The sequence below is a fragment of the Hyposmocoma kahamanoa genome, unplaced genomic scaffold, assembly GCF_003589595.1.
Source record: "Hyposmocoma kahamanoa isolate Upper Pololo Valley unplaced genomic scaffold, ASM358959v1 100021, whole genome shotgun sequence".
Lineage (NCBI taxonomy): Eukaryota > Metazoa > Arthropoda > Insecta > Lepidoptera > Cosmopterigidae > Hyposmocoma > Hyposmocoma kahamanoa.
In genome coordinates this window covers 17,455,229-17,478,427 of record NW_020653200.1, presented here as the reverse complement: position 1 = coordinate 17,478,427, position 23,199 = coordinate 17,455,229, and the positions used below count along the sequence as shown (strand labels likewise).

The 23,199-nt window shown below is 32.3% G+C and overlaps 1 protein-coding gene and 1 pseudogene across 1 annotated transcript in view; one reads left to right on the top strand and one right to left on the bottom strand.

Annotated features, from left to right (window-relative positions):
* LOC113235825 (glucose transporter type 1) overlaps positions 1 to 23,199 on the top strand; it is a gene marked incomplete at its 3' end in the record, with an annotated part of 131,549 nt that overhangs the window by 56,327 nt on the left and 52,023 nt on the right. The gene's annotated exons all lie outside the window — the stretch shown is intronic.
* Positions 16,813 to 18,747, bottom strand: LOC113226435 (annotated as a pseudogene).

Below are 23,199 nucleotides of genomic sequence, written 5' to 3'. Positions count from 1 at the left end.
TCATAGTGTGTAAAAGCTAAAGCAATGACATTAATGTAAAATATTATTTATGAGTATCGTCCTATAAATAATATTTATTCTGCATAATGTTCAATCCAATTCACGGTTTTAGGCATCGCTGACTTGTTGAATACAATACTTAAGATGTTTACAATGGCACAATGTTGATGGACCCAAGAAATTGAATTTCAAAGGGCTGTAAATGGTACGTTTTTATTACGTACAGGTACATTAATACTACGGTATTAAGTGACATTAGAACTCTCAAGTAAACTAACATCCATTATCATACACCTACAAATGACTAATCTTTTTTTTGGAGATTCTAATTTGCAAGATTCAACTCATTTCATGTTTGTGTCTGTGGATTGAGAAGCAACATAACAATATTTTTCGTTGGTGCTAGTAGTGTTAAAAATACCTTATGTAAAGATTATTTTTTTAACATGTATTTCTGAGAAGTGGGAACCTGGCGGTCTGACGCACAGGCATTTTTATGCTTAGTTTAGGCATCAGTCTCCTATAAAATTATCCTTACCAAAACTTAGCGCGTAAACTATTCCCAGCAATAATATGTATTTTGTGGAAAAAAAAACTTTATTATTTACTAACACGATAACATGTACGTTAAAATATAATATTATACTTAATAGTTTCAACATTAGCTCGGGGATGTTTGGAATTACACCGACATTTTAGTAAACATCGACAGGGAAAGGTCACTGATGCATCAAATTCACCGCAACTTCGCTCGGGAAGTGCTTGCGGAATTGTAACGAAATCGATACTTAAATACGAAATGTTTGTATTGTACCAATATAGACATTCTCTTTCTACTGTAAAAAACTTTTGCCCTTGTTTTATTACATTGTGAAATTGGTTATTCATTGAAAAGAAAGAAAGTCTACTGGTTTTGTGGTCGCGATAAACATTACGTATTAAGATATTTATTTGAAAAGTAAAATATGTTTAAACATTTAATAAAAGGGAATTTATAATTCCATAGGCCATATATTCACTCGAAAAATTTGCAAAAGTATTAAAATTTTGTATACATAATTTTATTTTGAAATTTTGAATTATTTAGTTTAACTGGAAATTGACAAAATATAGCCCAGGATATACATATTCTGTCTGTGTTTGATGAGTTATTATTGAGTAGGAACAAGCTTCGTTTGTGTAAGGTGAACATTTCAAATACAAAACTATTTTTATAAGTTTATGCCAACAATAGATTGGCCGTAATAACTTATCGATTGGTTGTCGAGCTGAAGTAGTATGTGAATAAGTTATTTCTATTGTGTCACAGTTATAGACATCTAGTATAGACACATAATTCTAGACCTAAGCATATTCATAGTCATGTAAAAGAAAAATACATTTTGGCTTAAACTAATTTTGGCAAGTCTTATGTTATTTAAAAAAAAAGCATGAAACTATGGAACTCTAATACATTTATTACATTTCAATCATTGACTTACAAATCAATATATTTATTCGGCAATAGATCTTTTTCTAAAACTCTATTTAAAGATTGGACTTGTGGTCATGTGCAAAGCGCAATAAGCCATGTAAGGTCTTAAAGCTGCAAAGATTGCAGCACCAAACAGATTACCGGCGAAATGGTTTTAAAATAGAGCTTTAAAGTAAGATGTTTAAAGGAAGCTTTGACATTTTATCGAAAATCGTTTGACCTGTTTCCGAGTTTTCCGTATATGGAGAGAGTTCCGTATATAGATACGAGAGCTATTAATTTCCACGTTAAGTGCATTCTATTTCTATCGCAGCGGTATTTAGCATCAGTCGCTACATTTACACGGCCTTGTTTCTTTCGTGTGTTAAGCGAGTTCCTTTATCAAGGGTACGACCTATTTTTATAAGACTCGTTATGCTAGAATATTTTTCTATTATTTTTAACAATATTTAAAGTAAGAACATTTCGCGCCTATGTAAAACCGTTAATTATGATAACGTAAATTGCAAAAATTTATAACTGGCATGGCATAGCAATAATTAGGAATATTTTGAAATAGGAACAAAAAGAAGGCTGTAGCTAATGATGAGAAAACAAGTCAAGAATGCAAGGTTTCAAAGTTGTTGTTTGGCGCAAGTACTTGTATTGAAACCTGAGCAAGTGAAGGATACTACGATAGTAGATTCCTGAGCGTAGCGACGGTTTCAAGGCACAAGACGCAAAACAACTTTGCTGTCGCGCGAAACACACAACTATTCACCTCATCTATAGCGAGGAAAATGGTAGATGAAAGAAAAACAGTAGAGCTGTAACAAATCAGTTTTTCATCACCGCTAAACTCAGACGCTCATGTTTTGTTTCTTTTCAATTTATTACAATAAAATTTAATCCAAAGTATTGAAATTGAAGTGATTAAAATGAAAATTTGAAAAAAATAAGTTTAGTTTTGAGTGCTTTCTGAATTTACACCACATACGTTTTCTTCTTTGTATTATAATTTTATGTGTTTAACGAAATTATTTTAGTTCTTCGACAAATACAAATAATCCAATAAAACAAAATTAGTGTTATCGTTATCAATTTCATGTCAATAATAATAAGACTAAATGATACCAACGGATTAATATTACAAAATACTTAATATACTTATGACGAATCGCGTTTCGGAACGCGCTGCTATTTTTTTTAATCAAAAGAAACAGTTTATCTTCAGTTTTTAGTTTCAGTTTATATTAGTTATCGTGGTCAATTTAATATCAACCATAATAAGAATAAAATATACCAACTGATCTAAATTACGTAAATAATGTACGACAAATCACGTAGTTGAACGTGTCATTATGATTTTTTTTCATTGAAGAAAAAAGTTAGGTGCACCACAGTCCATCGTCAGGTTCGAATTTCAAAAACCTTTTCCACGCTAGCGTGCAAAAAGCGCTTTTGCGCGCATATTTCTAATGAGAAAGAAAGCCTTTCCGAGCTAGTCAGGTGAAATTATTTTTTATTATGCTCGGCTGCAAAGTTGTTGTTTGACGCGAGTGTTTGTATTGAAAAATAAGCTAGCGAAGGCGTCTAAAATTGAACCTTTTCATAAATAGATTCCTGAGCGTATCGAGCGAGGGTTTCAAGTCACGAGACGCAAAACAACTTTGCTGCCGAGCGAAACACAACTTTTCATCTGAGGAAAATGGTAGATGAAAGAAAAACAGTTGAACTATAAAACATCAGTTTTTTTAATTATAAGATAAAGTTAATCTTCGGATGCCTTCTGAATTTACACCTCATCAATTTTTATTCATGCTTATACGTATAATTTGTGTGATCAAATGATTATTAAAATTAGTTTCGTTCTTCCACGAATTAAAATATTTTAATAAACTTAATTAGTTATCATTGTCAATTTAATGACAACAATAATAAGAATAAAATATACCGACGGATTTATATTACGTAAATAAGTAATGTACACAAATCGCGTAATTGAACGTGTCATTATCTTTTTTTTCATCAAAAGAAAAAATTTGGTTTATCATATGTTTATCATAGTCAATCGTCAAGTTCGAATTTTAAAAACCGTTTTCCATGCTAGCAAAAAAAAAACAAAAAAAAAAGGGTGCAAAAAACGCTTTTGTGCGCAGATTTCTAAAGAAAGAAAGAAAGCCTTTCCGAGCTAGTGAGGCGAAAAAATATTTATTTAATACGTTATGGGGTAAATTAACTGCAAAAGCAAAACCATAATAGATGAGTCAAATATGTCACAAAAAGGTGCTAAAAACAGTCACGGTTGCATGTGTATTTAACAACAAAAACACTAAAAGGTTTATTTTAAATAGATAAACGTACAAAAGGGTATTCGACTGTCACGTTAAAGGCAATGAATTAATCGGTATCAATCCTTATTTTTAATTTACATTAATGCTTAAAATATTGTGTGTTTTTTTGCGAATTATCTTTCATAAATTTAATGAGAACTCTTTTTTTAAATATGGCAAGTATTAACTTTATCGAGGCAAGCCTAATAACAAAATAGTTAACTGAAACTAAACAAGGTGCAACGAGATAACGATGTAGATTAATTCAAAACAAATTGGCCTTGAATTCCCATGCTAGAAGAAATCTGTATATGGGATGTTATAAAAATATTGTATATGTATACAACGTTATAGTTTTTGGGCCTTGGCGTTTTGAAGCGGCACCTTCATTATCTATTCACCCTGTACACAAGTTGTTTTAGTTTGTTTATTTTAGTAGCAGTAGAGCGCCTTGTGAAAGAGTTCGTCTATGAAAGTACTACCACCTAACCTATTTCTACCGCCAAGCAATAATGCGAGCATCACTGCGTTCGGTTTTGAAGGGTGCTGGTGAAATTGCAAGGATTTGTTAACCTCTATCTCAGGATGACGGGCGCAGTGGCAGTGTGCCTCAGATATTTACGATTTAAAGCTCTGAGTGGCATTGCATCTACTTTGTGCAAGTATGTCGCTGATTACCAAGCGCATGACTTGTACTTTGCGGCACTTAGTATCGTAAAAATAAAGCACTAAAATTCTGTGTGCCATTTTTAAACGAAAATTACGCAAAAAGTAAAATTTTCGTTTAATAATTGTACATAACCCCTCACATCACATAAGAGGTGAAGTATTATAACATATAGCTACAAAACATTCACAAATGAACGTATATTTCAAATTAATCACAAAGGTACAAATTAAAATCATGGGCACATGCAGGCACATGATTTCTAATCGTCAGAATATTCCAGTAATTTCCGCTAGCGTAGCGATTGCAGTTGGGATTTGTACAATAAACATCCCGAACTAACGTCTGTCAACATCGTAATAGATTAATTAATTAGCTTTAATTAAATTGATAGTAAAAAACTGCGTTTATACATTTTGATTAATAAAAAGTATTCATATTTTATATAAGAATATTTATAGTGACTAGATTAACAAATATTATTTTCTGTCAGAATAGCATTTCATATTTTCACACAGCCAATTAAAACCACATTCGTTCAAAAACAATATACACCGCAATCTGCATCAGTTTACTATCAATTTTATTTTTATATTTGTTTAAATTCAGTCCTATTGAAAATATGTCTGAGTTAGACTGGTCCCAACTTGAGTTTGTGGTTTACGTCGACTGTATTTTGAATAACATTTTTTTATTTATTTTTAATATCTATAGAACAATTACGTCGTATCTGTTCACCAGAAATCAATGTTCTTATTACTTTACCGATACTATTGCATAGACGTGGCCACTGTTGCACATTTGCATAAAGGAAATACAATTTCAGCGCTTCAAAGAGTCCGCCCTCCGGTACAAAATAGATTAAGGGGAAAATTACGAGACCACAGACGACCATACTAAATTGCATTAAATTTTAACGGGGCATTTTGTGCCCGCTAAACTGGTGTAGTAGACTGGTAGCCAATAAGGGAGCAAATTTGAGCAAGAAAATTTTATAAAATATACACATTAAGAACTTAAATTTGCGTTATTTCTTGCATACTTTAATTAAAAGAAATTACCAACTTTTGTTAATAATAAGCTTGAAATTCAAAGTCATGAAGTGAGATTGTGTAATAAGGGTCTCTCATAAATATATCATTTTGAAGACTTATTTTATGATACGTAGTAACGGGAGGAACAAGTCATGCTCCGGGTGGTAAGCACCACGCCTGTTCATAATAGTTGCAGTGCCACTCAGAGCTTTAAATCACAATCTGAGGGATACTGGCACTGCGTCCGTCACCCTGAGACATAAGTTGATAATCCTCTCGCTCTCATACGTTAATCTGTTTATGTATGTACCCATGTTCAACTGCGTTTTTTTGCAAATAAAAATAACAATTCTGCTCAAGTAATTCCTACAAAAAATTAAGCCATCGTAAGCAAATAGGATCTACCGATTAAAAACGTACAACTGATCGCAATGGCAGCAGATTGGAAATTAATGGTAAGTACTTAATTACTAACAACCATATTATTAAGTAGATAAGTGAGATACCGCAATAAAGCGGTTGTAAGTTTTCCGTTATTATACTATTTTAAAACTCAATTTTGAAGCAACTTAAATGTATTTACGTTTCAATATATATCTTAAATATATTAATGTTAATTTAACGGGTTAGCATTGTGAATGGGTATCCTAAGGTTAGTAGATATTATATTTTTTTAAAGACTGAACTATAAATGAAACTACATTTCCTTGATATTTCTGGCATTTTCAGGTTATATTTGTAAACACTAAACAATAATAGCGTTATCGTCTGTTACTCCTAATCATTCCCACATCTCTATATTACCACTTTGAAGCTCAATTTAATCTGAGATTTATTGCAGTAAGAGCTAAAAAAGAAATATAAGAACCTATTTTTTTAACTTCTAGCTTCAAGCAGTCTTATTAAACAGCTTTTGGTGATATATTGGCAGGATCTCTTATATATGAAACATCTTAAAAGGTGTTTAGGACTCAGTAACGTTCACACAAGAGTTCTTAAAGAGCTTAAAGTCTTAAAGAGCTATGTTTTCAAAACAGCTACACAGTGATTCAACGGAGTATGCTATGTCCGTTATATCACTGTACGAGTATCACTGGAGTTATAAAAATTACTGTTGTATCTTTTATGTTGCTTTAGGTTAGGTTAGTTTAGTATAGCTGATTTAACACAATAGTGACATTTAACGCTAGAAGATGAACATAACACTATTATAAAGCGATAGCGTTAACACACATTAATAGGCATTTCAATATGGCCAATATCTACGTATATATTCGATAATGTCTTTATAATAATTTCCAATGTGGCGTATAGCACCACTTTACAGCTTTAAGCTGTCTTTTTTTCTTATTTCTATTAAATCACTTTACAATCGGCAGTTGATTAATGTATTGATTTATCTTCATAGTGCCATCAAAAACTATTATTGTAGGCCTAAGACTTAAGACTCAAAGTATTCGCTGTTATCGCCGCTTTGTTTGTTGGGACACTCCTTTGTCGAATATGACGGACGGACTTATTATAATGCAATAAACGTCGCAAACAAGCTCTTTTTTCCGCCATACGCCGCTAATAGCACTTACAATAGTTTTTCACAACGCTTCTTTTACTTTCAGAGTGGTTATTTATATAACAATTAAATTTTTCATTACATTACACATTCATATATCCAAATTTAGCAAATTTGAGTGTAAATATTACATAATATCCAATTGGTTGCTAAAACTAAATTTCTCGTAAACTGAAAATCTTATTGCCGTTCTCATTTAACTATTTTTAGGTAATGAATCGCACATACAAACACACACACACAAACACACACACACACAAACACACACACCACACACACACACACACACACACACACACACACACACACACACACACACACACACACACACACACACACAATCACATACCTACATACGATCACACGCTCTCGCTCGCGTATCTACGTACATTTAAACTTACGTACATTAACACGTATTTTTAGCATTATTAGATAGTATTTACAATCTTTATTTGCTCAACAGTATGTTGGTTTTTTCTTTTAAGGCGTTACTTAAGACTACTCTGAGAGAGTGAGGGCCTTGTTTGAGGGCCAGGTTTATTTGCCTAGTACAGGGTCCAGTTTCTCTCAAGGGATACAACATTTGATATTGTTAGTTTATTATAAAATAAACACTTATTTTATATTTCCTTGTGTTAAGAAAATAAACCATTATTATAATTATTATTAATCCCATGTGCCTGTAATTTACCAGCACCCTTAACCCTTTACAACCGGAACGCAATATCGCTCATACTGCTTGGCGGTACAAATGGATAAAGTGGCAGTACTTCCTTGGTTGAACTCTTTCACAAAGAGCTGCACTTCTACTAATCTATAGATACCGAGAATATCTTTGTCTGTAGCCCGGGATTGCTTTCAAATGAGCCGCATCTAATGTGTATCAGTCGCTACCTACATTCAATCTCTAATGCTTTATATGGCTGTTTGAGAAGCAATCCCGGGACGCAGGCTTTACAAGTGTCTGCTTGTGGTTTATGTTCTACGCATTTGTACATGTTTAATATTGTGCAATATTTAATGACGACTATTTTTATAACTATTACATATTTTTAACCGACTTAAATAAGAGTAGGTTATATATACGTTCGACTGTATGTATGTTTTATGCATGTTGTCCGATTTCTCTGTCAATTGTGGACCGATTTTGAAAATTCTTTTTTGTTTGAAAGGGTGGCCTTCAGATGTGGTCCCATTATCACTAGGTCAGAATTTCATGACGGTCTAACAAAGTACAGATTTAATCCAAACACCAACGATCCACGTATTTCTTTTTATAAACTTTTGTCTCTAACAACAGTTTATTAAAATTAGAAGTAAAAGGTTTGGACAAGAAATGTCACGTTAATTGTATAAGTAAATCATAAATGTATATAGATTGATTAATAAGTTATTATAATACAATTAGCAATTAGTACGCGATTTCATATTGGAGCCTCAATTTACATCCCATTGGTCCGACATTGTTATATATAAATATGTATATTAAATACATGTGAATATATTATATATTATGTATTTATGTGTATATAAGTTGCTTATATAAGCATTTAGTTATTCATATAATATTAGGTGTTATATTTATATTATGTTCAAACTATATATCATAATTATTTATAAACTTAAATTTATAATTAATAAATTTATAACTTAATTATCCTGTATTTGTTATGAACCCCTGTTAATTATTTTGAACCCAACTCCCCGGTTGACTGGTAGAGAATGCCTAAGGGCATTAAGTCAGCCATTTGTACTGTTTTGTGTGCAATTACGCTTAAAAAAAAATACTGTGTAAAAAACGAAATGAGACAAAAAATCTCTGTTTTGTTATTTTTCGCTTTTTACTTATATAGTTATAACCCTTATGACATATCCCATTTAATTTGTTTCATATTATTAGAATCCCTATTTTATGTTGAAATAATAATTTGTGTTTTATGTGGTTTTATACCTCCACAAAACAGATTTTATTTTATTTTAATACCAAATTCAAATGAAAGGACAAAATAAGTCAAGAGTTCTCTTCACTTGTTCTTTTTACTAGGCATTAGGATCCTAAAACGATACATGTCGATGTAATTAAACGTTTTCATCGTTTTAATAAGACGCGAGAAACTTAACTTATTTTATGTATTTTTTGAAACTCAAATAAAGTCGAAGGTAAAAAAAAAGACTTCACATGTACCAAAATTGCAGCCCACATTTATTCACATGTACAGACTAACATAAAACGCCTAGGTTGAGGGTACCATAATAAGAATGCACTACGCAAGTTTCCAGCATAACCCTAAATTCTCAAACATGACGTGTCAGTTAATTGCCGAGCTAGTGCTACACTAGAAGTACATGACACTGGAGAACTTAATCCTGGTTTTATAATTATAAGAGCTGGCAATGGCTTTCGATTTTCGATCGCTTTTACATTGCGTGTTAGCCTTACCTTGTAACGGTAGTCATGGACGTCAATTTGCCGCGTGCTCGCATATCCAAGGCACAAGGTTCTAGTGCAGATTGTAGAATAAATTATTTGGTATTCAAACTATACGAAATGACCTGTTTTTCGGTATAAGGTAAATTCTAGATTCGACAGATTCGTGATTCGGTACAATAGCTATTCGACAGACTCGGGAACTGGGCAGATTCTTGTATTCGATAGATTACCTATGTTTTTTATTTCAGATTTATCTGTGTGGCACTGCAACTGTTATGCATCTAGCTCATCACCATGCGCATAACATATTTTTTATAAATAATATATGTAGTATTATACAATACATACAACATTTTGGAACTGCTTCCTTACACTGTTTTCCTTGTATTTATGTATGTTGCGGTAAAAATGGTAGTCGGTAGCGAAGTTAAAGCCAAAAGTTCAAGACAACGGTGCGTATAGAGCTTCAACCGGGAACTCCTGTAAGTTGATGTGGTTTGTTCGGCTGCGCTCTACCGTCATCGTGTAGAGGTAGGGGTGAAATCGTTTGATTAGTCGTAGTAGTTTTCTCCATCAGTGCTGCCATCATTGCAGTCATAATTGTACTAGGTCATGGTTACTTGTATTCGCTATTGAACGTTTGATGTACTTGGAAAAATATTTGAAGTACAGACAAATATGCATACACTGACAAATATGATAGTCTACTCAAGGAGCCAAATAAAGAGTTAATATAATTTATATGACCATTGTGTGGACGGTTTACTTGCGTATTTGCCTATTTGGCTCCTTTGGTATGCGTTGAGAAACCGACGGAGGCTAACGCTAGTTTGGTATTTTTGTATTTGTTGAACAGGCAAATACTTTGTCGCATATGCTATCTACACATGGTAATTATTTGTCAAATATATCAAAAATACGCAAATACAAATATACCGCAGTGCCACCACAAGAAAGCTATGATGAATTACTCCGCGGCGGGACCCCCAAATAGTTACCAACAATTTTCAGTGGGTAAGTTTTTCTGCACGCCGTTTGCGGTTGTCACCAGGATTATGTAGAATCTATTTTTAATCATAATGACACGCGCTTCCTTCATCTTTAGTCATCTTTGTCCAGTTACATTAGGGAATCTGGACAGAAAATTTTTAAACACTGTTTATATTTTGTATTGAATTGTTTTTAGTGTTTGTTTTAGATATATTAGATATAAATTTGTTCTTATTAGTTTCTCTTAACGTCTTTGAGAAAATTAAGCTGATAAATTTTCATTTACCAAGACTACAGGACAAAAATTAAATTTGCCTTTTTTACTTGGCTTTTTAGTGTTTGTTTTGGATTGATTAGACATAAATAAACACTTTTTATTCTTATTAATTTTTCTTCGCGGGCGATAGTTTTCGAGAACGTTAAGAAACAAAATTTAATTTCGATTTCAGAAACGCATTAAATTAAAAATTTAAAAAATCTTTCACAATTTTCTAAATCCAGTTTGTCCCCTTTCGTACAGTCCAACTAATTATCCGCTTCGTACGTGTTGTCAATGTGCCGTGTATTTTGTGCAGCATACGTGCCACAATCGATCCTTGTGAATTATACTTGTACTTACAAATTACACGAATTTTAGCAGTATCCATTCAAAATTATTCTTTATGATCATTATGATTCAAAATTAACCAAAATGAACGTCAAATTGATAACTAAATTAACCAAAACAAATGTCAAATTAATAACTTCAAACTAAATATACTTCAACCTAAAAACTTTGATAAAGTTTCGAATCAGAATTTTACACTAAATAATTTTTATTTCATTTCAAAGTGGCCAGAGCTTCATAACTACAATTTCATAGTTTAACATGAGTTTAACCCATAGATTTAATACCTATATACTAAATCTATGGTTTAACCCGTCTATGTTACCATGCTTTTCGTTTTGTTTTTAAAATTGGAATTCAAAGTAAGTACACTGGCCTCAATGACTGGCCATGTTATCCACTTTTTTAATATTCTTCTTCTTTTTTAATCTTCTTCTTTGTTGCGCTCAGCGGCGAAAGTTATTAAAACTGATTTCGCTATAAAAATTACATATTTGGAATTTCCGAGAGATATGGCCTCTAACCTCTCAGAAATCGCGAATATATAGTCTTACCACTGTAAACTCAGTTAGTCCTTTAGTGTTTTTTGAACCCTGTAAAAACGAAATAAATCGGCGTTTTGCAAAAACGTGTGAATTACTCTTACTGTAAGTTTTTCCGTCATAAATATCGCCAAAAGTGCATTATGATCTTTTACGAATGTTTACGAACGTACGAAGTACGAACTACTATTCTGGTAGCCGCTGTTTGAAACGAGTCTCAAATTTGTACCCTCCACACAGAGTTTCGATTCTTGTATGGTGCTAGAAAGTGTCGAGTTTATGTTTTCCCGTCATTTCACTAAAGCGTTTACAATAGGTGCGATTATTTCACAAGCGGAAACAAGAAAAGATGAAGTGAAAAATTAAAATGAAATGATAATGAAAATTGCAAGTCTCCATCACATCTAATTAGGAGGTGGAGTTTGTTTACATGTAATACGAGCAGCTTACAGTGTAAAAATAGTCATTAAAAATACTAAGAGGTAGTAATTAATAACATTTTAAACTAGAAATTCCCAACGCACGCCTTTGAAACAAGATAGGATATTATTTCATCCGATGAATTTTGTTCGGAAATACCTGTATATCAGTGGGAGGGCCGTAGTGTAGCTCCACCTCCTCCTCCAATGTGATACTTATCTAAATCTATTGGTGCATTCAGCGCTATTACAGGAAAACATTACAATGTTTTCCTGTAATAGCAAACATTTCAGCTTCTATATTAGTGACGACGACTTCCAATGGAATTTGAAATCTTTAACCATTCATAAGTACGTTTGTCGCAACTTGCTTTTATCAACATTTATTTGTTTTCATGAGTACAAACAATTAGAAAACACTGACGAAATACATACGCAGCATTGCCGCAGAAGAATGAATATTTGAAGAAAGTAAACCGATGTAAAAAGTAGACAGTAAATGATACAAAGAAAAATATTTGTCGACTATTTCTACTACTACATTAGAGAATCATTTCTTTGGCAGGCCCATGTGAATTGTGTTCTGTGGACCCTTCGCCACTAGCGTACAAGTATTGGAATGAGTAATACTGAGTTACTGATATGTATAGTATAGTTATAAATGATTTCTATTCTATTCTATATGCCTAAATTTAATAAGAAACTGTTTTTGTTTGCCTAGAAAAAATTTGGTGTGTGTAGGTATGCAACAACGCTATTCATCGTTTCTCTTTGTCGCGACTTCACTGTAATACGAAGAGCTCACAGAAAAGTAGCCCATACGGCTAATATTAGTAGATAGATAGATGGATAGATAAAATGTTTATTGTCTTGCTCACAGAAATTACAATGAAAGGTAAGTTACATGCTCCCTGATACGCTAAATACACTACTTAAATAATTTCTTGCAAGAAGATTATCGGTTTAGATTCAGATTATAAATTATAAAGTGGGACAAAATAATAAGAATCAATACAGAATCAGAAGTTAAACAAATTAAATCCGAAAAAGTTTAAAAACATTTATTAGATCCCACAACACCAGATTAATTACTGAAATCATAAAAGAACATCAAGGACCAAAAGTATTTAAGTATTTAAATGTTTAAAAGCATGTATGAAGGCTCTCGTCAGTGTCGAACATGCCGTGCCTGCCGATGCCGTGTTTCATACTCTCCATCGTAGTGGCATTGACAGCGATACGTGGATATAATAATAATAATAATAACGCACACGAAATCCTGTGTCACAGGTGTCATGGACACACATATAGACAACCACAAATTACACCCAAACTCACGAGAGAAATAAATGTAGGACATCCAAATATTTCTCCCGGCCCGGGAATCGTGTCTGGGACCTCTGCGTGGCAGTAAATCCTCCGGGAGTTGTACAAGGACTCGACTATGCAAGTGCGCATGCATGAAACCTCAGGCCTCGTCTCGATCAAACGTGGTGTGAGACAAGCAGTACACCATATCTCTCAAACTCTTCACATGTGTACTGGAAGAAATAATGAAGTTGCTCAATTGGTATGAGAAAGGTGTTAACGTCAATGGACGCCGCATGTCGCATTTGCGTTTCGTAGACTTGATCCTTATTGAATTTGAAATTTCTTTTTCATTCATTATCCAGAACAAAACATGTAACAGTGATTCTTAAATCGGACCTGTGCTATATGTTTAACGGGTTTATACGTAGATTTGTATAATCGTCGCACACATTATGCGCTTTCGTTTAGAAAAAATATTAATCGAAAATGTTGTGTTTGTATTCAGGGCGTGGTCGTGCGGGCGAGCAGGGAAAGTCTTTTATTTAATAAATTCTTTATTTTACATGTATATCACAAATTACTACCACATGGAACGGGTACAAGGGAGCCGGCTTAACCATAGACTTAAGTATTTTTACGTGCCTTTTTACGTGCATAGACAAAAGCATTGGCTGTATGCAAGTATGCAACATGCCCTTTTTCTTTTTTAAGAAAACTAAGTTCGACTTTGAAGATTCAAATATAAAAATAACCTCTTAATTAAATTGAACTACTGACACTACATAATTACTATATTACTACTTACATTAAGTTTACATAAGTGAAACGATATTAGTATTGTTTTGTGATAATAACTTAATATATATTGTTACAATCTATTATGAAACATTCTGATTTACTAACTTTGTATCGACTTTGTATACAATGTTTATTTTTAAATATAAATTTACAAATCTAATTTATCTGGTTTCTTTAATAGTCTTCCCCTTAAATTATATTTTCTTTCAGACATATATGTGTTTCATCATTATTTTGAACATTATTTGAACTTGAAGATTCTTGACTAATCGGACTTACTACAACTTCAGGTATCACAATACTTGGTGAACTATTAGGACTTGACAAACAACTTAACTGACTTATTTCTGGGGGTGACAATACATTATCAGGTTGATATTCATAATAATCATTAACACTCTCATATGAGGTATCACTTTTATCAATGTTAATAAACTCTGGTGATAAAATTGTCTTATTAATATCAGACTGTACCGACTGATTGTCTGACTCTGTTGATAAATAAGTATCAGATTCATTATCAGAATTTAATAAAGTTGTTGGTTCAAAGTAACTATATGTAATAGTAGAATAATCATCATCTTCCTTTATTTTAAAATATGACTTACTGTTTTTTGACATAGGAAATGAAATTTTTTGTTTATAACTTATTTCATCTGAATTTAAATTATCAAATCTTACAGTTTTATTTAGTTTTGATGTTTTGCCTGACTTGAAAATATTGTTATTATAATTTTTGCGAATATGTTGAGTATTTCTTCTATATGTATTACCATTATAATCTTTAACAATAAAAGATCTAGGAAATTTTGTTTTAGATATAATTGTACCTTGTGTCCATATAATATTTTTAGGATTTTTTTTGAAATAAATTTGTTCATTTATTTGAAAATCTTGATATTGTTTACATTTTTTATTATAATATTTTTTTGTTTTATTTATGTTCAATTCTTTGTTTTGTAAATGGTTTTTTGCGTCTATTATTTTAGGTTTTAGATTATTAATTGTGTTTGGTAGTTTAGTTCTAAGGTTTCTAGCAATTAATAATTGTGAAGGAGAACTAATATTTCCTCTTGGGGTAGTTCTATATTGTAAAAGACCTAAATACGGGTCTGAACCTGATTGTTTACATTTTCTAAGTATATTTTTTATAATCTTTACTGAAATTTCTGCTAAGCCATTTGCTCTAGCAAAGTGGGGACTTGTTATTATGTGTTCTATGTCCCATTCTTGCATAAAATTCTTGAAATCTATAGAGTTATAAGGTGGACCTCCATCGCTTACTAATTGCATGGGAATCCCATGACGAGCAAATATCGACTTTAAATGCGTTATGACTATTGAGCTATTACTGTTTTTATGTAAATTAGCTATTTCAATGTAGTTAGAATAATAAGCTACAACAAGTAAATGTTTTTCACCTTGAAATTCAAATAAATCAGTGGCTACTTTTTGGAATGGATACAACGGTTGTTCATGAGGAATATAAGATTCTTTAGTTTTATTTATGCTATACATAGCACAAGTTTCACATTGCCTTATTTTGTTTTCAATATCTTGGTTCATATTTAGCCAATAAACTATACCTCTAGCCAAATTTTTTGTTTTCTCAATGCCTAAGTGACCATCATGTAGAGTATCTAAAATTTCACATTTCATAGATTTAGGAATAACTACTGCTTGATTTTTAAAAAGTAAATCGTTAATGACATGAATTTCTTCTTTGATGTTCCAATAGGGAAGGAGTAATGTGTCACATTGATTTTTATTATTAGGCCATCCCTTTTTAAAGTATTCTTTTAGTTTTTGTAATGTTAAATCTTGGTTTGTATAAATTAGAATTTTATCTAATTTTTCAGGGCTTATTGCTAAGTTAGATGTTAATAAATTTACATGAATTTCCATATTTTCTTCTAGGTCTTGTAAAATAAATGTATTTGACTTTATGTCATTATATTCAATACGTGAGAGAGTGTCTGAAATATACATTTCAGTACCCTTTGTGTACGAGACAATTAAATGGTATGCTTGTAAAGCAATCATCATTCTCTGAAGTCGAGTAGGAAAATCATATAATGGTTTTTTGAAAAGTGTTACTAGTGGTTGATGATCAGTTTCTACCTGAATAGGCCTTCCATAAACATATTGCTGAAATTTTTTACAACCATAGATTATAGCAAAGAGTTCCTTTTCTATTTGTGCATAATTTTGCTGATTTTTATTTAATGACTTTGAAGCATAAGCTATAGGGTTTTTTCCATGTAATATTACTGCACCAACTGCATGTTGTGATGCGTCTACAGACATTCTTATGGGTTTATTTGTATCAAAGTGTACTAATACAGGAGACTGACAAATAATTGACTTCAATTTTTGAAATTGCTTTTCGTGATTGTCTAACCATTGCCACATATTATGTTTTTTGAGTAAATCTCTGAGAATGCTAGTTTCTTCAGCGAGATTTGAAATGTAAGAACCTAAATAATTAATCATTCCGAGGAATCGTTGTAATTCCTTTACATTTTTAGGACTTGGCATGTTTACAATTGCTTCAACTTTTGATTTATCTGGACTTATGCCCATTTTATTGAAAATATGACCTACATAGCAAATTTCTGACAAACCAAATTGACATTTTGACTCATTAAATTTCAAGTTTACTTCAGAAGCACGTTTAAATACTGCTTCAAGTCTACTGTTGTGCTCATCTTCAGAAGAACCATATACTAAAATATCATCAACAAATATTAGAATACCTGGTAAATCACCAAATAAATCATTCATGGCTTTATGAAATATTTCTCCGCTAGAATTAATACCATATGGGAGTCTTAAAAATTTATACCTTCCAAAAGGTGTATTGAATGTACAGAGGTCGCTGCTCTCTGCATCTAATTTTATTGACCAATATCCGGAATTCGCATATAATTTTGAAAAAATAGAAGCACCTGCCACCTTTGACCTTAGGTCATCAAATGTAGGATATGGATAATGGGGTCTTTTGATAGCTACATTTAAGTTTCTAGGATCTAGACAGACTCTTAGTTTACCATTAGGTTTTTCAACAAGAACAATTGAGTTTACCCATTTTGTAGGAACAGTGACTTTTTCTATTATTTTATGTTGTTCCATGTAATTTAATTCTGTTTTGAGACGATTTTGCAATGAATAGGGTATTTTACGCACTGGACAGATTTTTGTGTTACACTATTATCAACATATAAATGCGCCTCATGTGGTAGGCAACCTACACCTTCAAATGTATGTTTATATTTTGAAACAATGTTTTGTACTGACCTTGACTCTTTCACTTTATATATTCGTTTAACTATTCCCATTTTTTCACAAGTTTTTGATCCAATTATTGTTTGACATTCACATTCAACAATTACAAAATATATCTTAGCGATTAGACCATTTTCAAATTGACATTTTAATAAACAGCTACCTATATTTGATACTAATTCACCTGAAAAAGAAAATATTTTATTATTTGTTCTAAATATAGCAATCTTTTCATGTGTACTACTTTTTATCTTGTCTAATGTTTGTTTTGATATTACATTAATCTCTGCACCTGTATCAATTTTACAATTTAAGTTATAATTATTACACAATATATCTATATTCCAGTTATTATATATGATGTTTTTGGGATCTATTGAACCAATTACAAAATGATTGTTCTCTGATGAGTGATTAATCATACTCACATTTGAGTTTTTACTACCCTTGTTTTCATTTTTGAAGAAACACTGTGTTGCAAAATGGTTCATTTTTTTACATATCGAGCACATTTTACCTTCTGCAGGACATTTATATCTGTGTACTTGACCACATCTTCGACAGATTCTTGAATTTGGAGATTTTGATCTTGAATAATATTTTCTTGATGAAATTTTATTAAATTGATTGTTCCTTGGTGTACTGTCATACCTTCTGTGACTTGTATCATATTGAGAATGAGAATTATTTTGCTGTCTTGACTTCCTTTTATTTTGGGTTTGTAATGATACAGCTTGAATATTGTTATTTTCATTACTTGACTGGCTCTTGAGAATTTTTGACCTTTCTTGTGATAATTCCATGGATTTTGTTATTTTGATTGCCATTTCTATTGTTAAGTTTTCTTCTTGCAATAATCTTTCCTTTATTTGACTACTTCTAACTCCGATTACAAACATGTCCTTTAGCAATGATTCTTTTAAATTCTCAAATTTGCATGATGATGCTAAATTATTGAGTATGGTGATGTAATCCTCTATCGATTCATCCTCTTTTTGTTTACGTGTGAAAAAGTTGTATCTTTCGACTGTAAGGTTACTGCAAGGATTGAACTTTTCATCGAATTTTTGAATTTTGCTGTGCTTCGGTCTATGTTAAATGAGTTATATATATCTAATCCTTCATCACCGATACAATGTAGAAATATTGCGACTTGTTTTTTGTCTGGAGCTTTATTTAAATCGTTAGCATCAGAGTAAATTTCAAATTTTTGTTTCCAATGACGCCATTTTTCCGAGGCATTTGAGTCGCCGCCATTGATTAAAAGTGGTTTTATGTTTGAAGTTATGATTTTTGGATCCATACCTTGTTAATTTTATTCTGCACGAACTTCTGACACCATGTTGTGTTTGTATTCAGGGCGTGGTCGTGCGGGCGAGCAGGGAAAGTCTTTTATTTATTATAATAAATACTTTATTTTACATGTGTATCACAAATTACTACCACATGGAACGGGTACAAGGAAGCCGGCTTAACCATAGACTTAAGTATTCCTTTTTACGTGCATAGACAAAAGCATTGGCTGTATGCAAGTATGCAACAGAAAAGAAATTGTAAACTTCTCTTTTAATAAGATTTTTAAATTTAAATTTACATTTTTACTAATTGATAGTAATAATATTAATTCTAGTATTATTTGTTAAAATGTTTTCAACCTGTTTTTGCATTGTTTTGGTTTTTTGCAAAACTACTAACAAGTAACTTTTTTTAAATTTTAAATATTTTTAAATATATGTGTATAGGTCTTTAAGTAATGTATTTAGCGTATCAGGGAGCATGTAACTTTCATTTTTATTTCTGTGTGTTTCTCCCATTTATGTTATTATATTGTTGTGTGTATAGTGTTGTTGCATACACTCCCCAAATAGTTTTCCAGGCACAGTTTATTATTGAATTTACGCGTATCAGTAACTCAGTATTACTTATTCCAATACTTGTACACCAGTGGCGCATGATCCATATAACACAATTCATATAAGCCTGCCAAAGAAATGACTATCCAATCTAATAGTAGGAATAGTAGAGAAATATTTTTCTTTGCATCATTTACTGTGTACTTTATACATCGGCTTACTTTCTTCAAAAACTCATTCTTCTTCGTCATTGCTGCATATGTATTTTGTCAGTGTTTTCTAATAATTGTTTGTACTCTTGGAAACAAATAAATGTTGATAAAAACTGATTGCGATAAACGTCCTTATGATGAATCGTTACAAATTTCAAATTGCATTGAAAACCGGTTTTCAGTGTGTTTGTTATTTTCAGTGTAATCATGTAAAAATTATTCCACATTTTATTTTCATCCAGTACAAATATAGCCTTGTTGCGATTATAGTTTTTTGTGCACATTATTCACTCGACGTACCTCGAAGGCCGCCCGCAAGGCTGAGCAAGGCAAGCCAATAATATACTCTGTGTCCAGTGACATAGTTAATCAGTGGCAGCTTAGTGCAAAGGCATCATTAGCCACTTTTGTTTATTCGCATGGTATAAAACTGACTTTGCATATAAAATTTCCAAGTGACTGTAGCGGAAAGTCTGTTTATTTCTTAAATTTCATACAATTACCTAAGAAACTAAAGCAGCTGTGGCTGCTTTTGTATAGAAAGAACTTAGCTTTCAGCATTTACGCTATCGATCTTTTCGCAACACACTGTCATTCAAAATATATATATGGTTAGTTCATTGCTAGTTCTATTTATAACACTGACTGACGGTAACATCGCCGTTAATACCTAGCTTTTCTATTAAATTTCAAAAATCAACTACGTCGTCGAACGTGTCATGATAATGGAAAATGAAAATAAAACTAGAGAAAATCTGAAAACCGTCAACAACTTCAATTTGTTACTACATAATAGCGGTTTTGATAGTGACATAGTTGTTCCTGTTGCTTTGTGAAAGCTATTTTAAAGTTTGAACATGTTCAGTTATAGACAAGTAAATGGAATGATTGAAGAGGCGCCACTCGCAATAAAAATATGGCGACGAGATTCGTGGTATAATTGGGGCTGCTATCATTGTAAACATTACATTGCGAGTGACGTATTTACTGCGTTACGTCGAAATAGAGCCTCGGATTTAATTCGATACTTTACTATTTGCATTGCCTTACGACGTGACATCCAGTTAATGCGATCATGGTAAAATGTAAAATCGAACTTTATGACGACAGACGATTTCATAATAATGTTTTGCAAAGTCAGTTGTAGCTACAAGCAAGTGTCTTTTTACTTTGTTACTATAATAATAATATCAATTGTAACTTGGTTAACTTTCTAAATAAGAGGTTTCTAGTTCGAGTTTAAGTTTATTACTTCCAAAGACGTAAGTTTATGTCAATTAAATTACCTCAACTATCCGTTCAATTTACCCAAAAACAATAGAAATGCCGTGATGATAGTAACAGAAAGTAACTTCCCCTCATTACTTTGACCTTTGCAAGGCTGCATACGCGCGGCGGCGCGGCGGCGGCGTCGGTTAATTTAGTACAGTCAAATGAGTTGCAAAAACATTTTCATATTGACATATGAACACTAAGCCCCAGGTTAACTATGTAAACTGATTTACCTTTTCAAATTGCAAATTTAAATGCTATTTAAATGACGCAAAGCAAAATTTAGTTAGTGACAATCGCGCTTATTTTGCGCTCTTAAAGACGTACCGAAATTCTAAATATACATGAAAGTGGATTAATCATACATAAAACATAAATACTTAAAATAGAGGGTGTTACAAGAGAGTCTCTTAATATTCTGTGATATGAAAAAAATACATACCACTGAACATCTTAAGCTAGAAAGATATTTTCTTCTTATTTTTTACTTGTATTAAATGAATATTTCCTACGACTCAAGTCTGCGATGCCAACTCAATAAGTCGACATACCGTTTCGGTAACGGCATCTGTCTCCAATTTCATTTTGTGTGTAACTTCTATATCGTATGTTTTATTAAAGGATTTATTAATTTCTTCCATTAACGCGCAGTATTTACCTGCTTATAAATTTATTTTGGGGAACAAGGTAAATACGTAACTTAAAGATTATATAGCAAATAAGATGTCGTAAAGGATATGTGGAAATGTTTACTGAAAAATATTTTTTATGAGGTATAACGATGACATATCGGTACCTTTAGTAATATATTTCTTACTTATTAAAAATATGCCTTAATATAACGAACTTAATATAGCGAGTGGAATTACATTGTCTTTGCCTACCCCAATGGCAGAAAAGCTCTGATCAGATCTAATTTTGTTGTTCAAAATTGCGACATTGACATAAGTTGTCAGATTTGGGTTAAGATTTGACTTACATTTAAAATAAAAGGGACCAATCATTTTAAAAACGTTTACGCTCTACGTCGATGCGTGTCAGGGGGTCTACTCTCGATCTCCTTCCGACATCCGTCCGAAACAATTACTGCCAAATGAAAAGACGCGTGATGCGAATGAAGCTTCATACTTGATACTTGTCTTTTAATTTTGTCGAATATTACTTATTTGACAGTAATTGTTTCGGGCGGATGTCGGACAGAGATCGAGAGTAGCCCCCCTGTTCCGAATCCGAGAAATGACGGTCCGAAATGTCACATCATCATTTTATCTCTAGGTGTACAAGCGATATTCGTATTTTCTCGGTTTCTAAGCGGACTTACGGAATACGAATTGGATGCAGTGCGCAAGTGCGCTTTGGGTCTAAAAATCAGGATTCGGGATGAACCAAACAAAATTGAATTTTATTTTTTGCTATGTTTCAGTGTTCACTTTCCAAGTTGAAAATTTTTTTTACTTTTCTTCAGCGTTATGAAACCGATATAATTTTAATTATAATTATAGCGACCGATGCGTTGGGGAGACAAGTGTAGGGGCATGCGCTTGCACTAGTTTGTATAAGTATAGCCTGGTAAGAGACGAAGAGGTTTTTTAATTGGAATTATAGGAATGTGCCTGTCTTGATGGTATATAAATTATATGAAGGACAAAATAATCGTCTCAGGAAATACGGAACGGGTGGCAACTCGAGTCACATTCATACAAAGTGACTCAACCGACAATTATATACCAGCAAGCGGCCTAATGCTTTAAGTTTTTTAATAAAGATGGACGGATATCTCGTACCCAAAAGCCGGAAATCTTCATTATTAGAATTGTAGCTTGCACTTGGTCGTCGGCCGTGGGGTATTGCAGTGCAAGTTTGATGTAGGGTGAGGGCGCATGCGCCGCAACCGGGGACACGGGGTGTCGCCGACACTTGCCACCAACCTTCCAGTCCAGTGTCCCATTCGCGCTCGCCCTGTAAGTGTGTGATCTCGGTGGCCATTACTTGCCGTCACTGCACTGGACGCGTGTAATATTAGCATAGAAAATTATTTCGCGGCTGTTTAAGGCGGTCAAAGGTATTCCTACGTAAGAAATTGTTTTGTTTTTCTTTTATAAATTTAAACAATGAATTAAGTATATTTTATCTTAGATTATCTGTTTTTGTATTTAATCAATCAATTACATTTGAGTATTATAATTTTCTAGTATTTTGTTAATATAATATTGTTTTATTTGAAATAAATACTTCATTTGTCTATATTTTTCGCAATACTAATCGTTTTCTTTCATTTTAATAACATTAGACTTCGATTTTGTAATTAAGTACGTTTGTGAATTGAATTCTCTAATTTCATCATGAAGTGTATAATGCACATGTTACGTAAATAGGAATGTTTACATTGTTGTTTTTTTATAATTTTATAACCCATGAGTTA